This window comes from Elephantulus edwardii, unplaced genomic scaffold (genome assembly GCF_000299155.1).
Source record: "Elephantulus edwardii isolate Elephantulus edwardi_28Jun2011 unplaced genomic scaffold, EleEdw1.0 scaffold00061, whole genome shotgun sequence".
In the NCBI taxonomy this organism is placed as follows: domain Eukaryota; kingdom Metazoa; phylum Chordata; class Mammalia; order Macroscelidea; family Macroscelididae; genus Elephantulus; species Elephantulus edwardii.
The window spans coordinates 10,668,827-10,672,384 of record NW_006399811.1 but is presented as its reverse complement, the minus strand read 5'-3'; the positions used below and the strand labels follow the sequence as shown (position 1 = coordinate 10,672,384).

At 38.5% G+C, this 3,558-nt stretch overlaps 1 protein-coding gene and 1 pseudogene across 2 annotated transcripts in view; both read right to left on the bottom strand.

Moving 5' to 3' along the window:
• The window catches only part of LOC102867698, a 3,629-nt pseudogene extending 2,783 nt beyond the window's left edge, over positions 1–846 (bottom strand).
• XPR1 (xenotropic and polytropic retrovirus receptor 1) overlaps positions 1–3,558 on the bottom strand; it is a 252,287-nt gene that overhangs the window by 84,674 nt on the left and 164,055 nt on the right. The gene's annotated exons all lie outside the window — the stretch shown is intronic.

Here is a 3,558-nt window from a genome sequence, read left to right as displayed (position 1 = left end):
GTAATCGGGATGGGTGTGCCAGAGACAGTGCGATTGGCATAGGATAGAGCACGGTTTAGGGCTGTTGTACAGAGTGTCGCTATGAGTCGCAAACGACTCGACGGCACCTAACAACAACAACCACCATTTCTAATTCATGCATTCCCTCATCAATGTACATTAAGCATATACAATGTGTCACGTCATTATTTTTGGTACTCAGAATAAAAAGTAAAAGGGTACCTGGCCTCAAAGAGCTTATTTCCAGGTTTAAGTACACCCCGTATAGCTACAATTTTGTTCAAGAATTGTTATTTTAAGAGAGAATCGGGTAGAATATAGTCTTATGAGTGGTAAGAAAATAAAAATATAGAGTTTGATTACTTTCATAACTTTACACAAGAGTTGGCAAGAATTAAATTCTAGAAAATCAACTATGTAAGAGACTACTCCTAAAATATATTAACCAGAATTGGATAATCCAGGCTCCAACTAAGGGATCTAGGGAGCTCTGGTGGCAAAGTCTGTAGGGAGCTGCACTGCCAATTCAAAGGTGACACCTCTCTGGTAGCTCAAATCTACCAGCTGCTCTGCAGTAGAAAGATGGGCCATATCCTTCCATGTGATTTACAGCTTTGGAAAATCTGCTAAAGGGTCAGCTATGAGTTGGCTCTGACTTAGAAGGCAGTGAGAGTTGAGTAACTAAAAACCCACACAGGCTAAATCCACTGTCATTTCTCTCCTGGCTTACCTCCATGATCTCACATCCCAAATCCCAGTCTTTTCAGGCCCCCCTTTATCATAACCACCAGTTATCTTGTAAAAGTCAATGTCCCCAAATTGACTACATCTCTTACCTCTTTGCATCTCTAAACTTTTTACTTTTATCTGTGGCAGGCCCCTAAGAACTGTATATTCCCTGGGGAGCAAATTACCTTATATTTCAATCTGTTTTCCACATCAGAAAGTTAGGTGAACAATTACACCAAGGAGCTACTCAACACTTTGAAAACTTAACCACACTGGATCACAAGGGAAGTGTCTGTCCAAGGACAAAACTGAGCAGATAGGAAAAGAGAGGACGGAGAGATGAATGGAAAAAAAGACCCACAGAAAGAAAATATGGGGGTTATAATCAATGTTACAGTTTGTCAAAATCTAATCAATGCCCTATTGTTGTTGTGTAATACAGAATCAGAACTGACTCATAGCTGACCCTGCAGAAGATTTTTTCAGAGGCAGTAAATTACATGGGAAGAGATGGTCCATCTTTCTCCCATGGAGAAGCAGTGGCTTCAAACCACTGCCTTTGAGTTGGCAGCACAGCTCCTTATCACCAGGTCACCAGAGCTCCCATCAATGTCATATATCAATGTCAAAATATATATGAATGGCTGAGTAACAACCTGCTTTGTAAATTAAACTGAGATCATCATAATTTTAATAAAACAACATATATCTTACTATGTGAGATATGCTCTGATATTGTCTGTTCTATTGTTTTAATATGCCCACAAGGTCAGAGGTGTTTTAATTTTCTGATCGACTTATTGTAACCTGCAGTTTAAAAGTTATTAATTTTGATATGCTGTCTTGTTTATGAAAATGCCACCTTGAACTTGTTAACTCATGATTGGACATTTCCTCCCCCCCCTTTTCAGTTTTAAAAAGGAAGATAAAGGGTGAAAAAAGCATCAAGATGGTAGAAACAAAGAGAAGGCATAAAAAAGTTGGATTCACATTTTCTGTAAGTAACTGTGACTTTTTCAGTTATAACCAAATATGATGACAACAACATAAGCAAGAATGGCTGCTTTAACTTCATTTCTCTCACTCCGTTTCCTTAATTTTTTAATAGATCTACTCTGTTTCACTGAGCACTAAATAACCTATGAGCTGTACAAGGGGAGGTGGGTGTATGGCTGAATACACTGCTTTATTTATAAATAGCTTTTTCAGGTGCTGTAGTGTGTCTGAAAACTGTAGTCTACAAGACAATCTGCTCTGGAGAAGCCTAAATAAGGAGAAAAATGAAACTGTCTAGGAGGAGGGCCAAATTCCACTCTTGTCCATCATGTCTTCATATTACCATTACTTCCTGACCTGGCAAAAAAAAAAAAAAGGTCTAGAGACTATCAATTTATATCTACTCTGTGTTGACATCAGGGAGCTCTGGTGGCCTCGTGGCAAGAAATTGTGCTGTAATCCCAACACCATTGCTCTTCAGTACTTTGGAGAGGTCTCTAACAGCAGACTTTCCCATGGCAATGCACCCTTTAATTTCCTGACTACTGGTGCCAAAAGCGTAGTAAAAAAAAAAAAATGCCTGTATATATGTCATGCTCTTTCATGGCTCTATACTTTTGCATAAAGTGTTTCTTCTACATAAGAAAACCACTTATAAATAAAGGATGAAGGAGGGGATACAAAGTCAAGAAATGTGCTTGGCTTTTTTATTATTTGCTTCATATCCTTTGCTACAGAGTCTGATCCAGTAAGAAGAAAAGATAAAGACAAATTCACTCAATAATTAAGAGAAAATAATTACTAGAACAGCTAGAATTGAGTTAATGGTTACAGAGATTTGCCATGCAGTAAAGAGTGATATCTTGTCCATAAATATTGTGGGAGCTCAATAAGGGTGAGAATGGCTACAGGCATTTGGTAGCACGGTGGCAGGAGGTGGAGCAAGGGCGGCATAGATCTGCGTAAGTATACACATTAACGGGAATGAACAGAGTATTTTTATTTGGAAAGTAGAGGGTGGAATGAGTGTGATGAGGAAAATGGCAGAACAACACACATGAGGAGAATGAGCTTTAAGAAAGAACAGAAAAGATTGCCAGTTAAAACCTATAGATTCAGAGATGATGAGGACAGCACAGGATAGGACCGTGTTCAGGGCGCTGTTCACAGGGTTGCTATGATTTGTACTTGACTAGATGGCACCTAACAACAAGAACAACAACAAAAACTTCCTTCTGTATGGTTGCCCTCTTGTTCCCTGTCTGTACTGCTGGTTTTTCACAGCACTGAGTTTATAATTGTTTCAATTTGTGCTGTTATGTCTCCTTTCACCAACTCCCTTACCCCCATGTTGTCCTAAGTAATCCTGGACGTAAATACTAAAAAAATGAAAAAACAAGACTAATTCATGTTTCAAGTATTACTAGAAGAAGCAACATAAGACATTGAAGGTAAATGCACTCAAAGCAGAAGGGACAAACTGATTAAAATGATTTATGAAAAAGGAAATAAGCCTGGAAGGGTATGGCAGACTGAAATAAAATAAAGATATCAAGACACCTGACTCTGAAAGATAGAAGAGAGATGTTAAAGGAATATGAAGAGTAAAGAGCTACAGGCTGAGCGATAGAGTCATAGTTTAGGATTTACTATTTTAGAGGATGGCAGTTCTGGCTAAAAGATATAGCCATGACAGTATGTGCCCAAACTGGAACATAATTGAAAATAAGTTGTCCTACAAGAGACGGTGAAGTCATTCTGAGTGATAAAAAAGAAGGGAAAAATAAAGTAGCAATTTAGACTGGGAGATAGGTGTTAAAAGTGGAGGCGGGG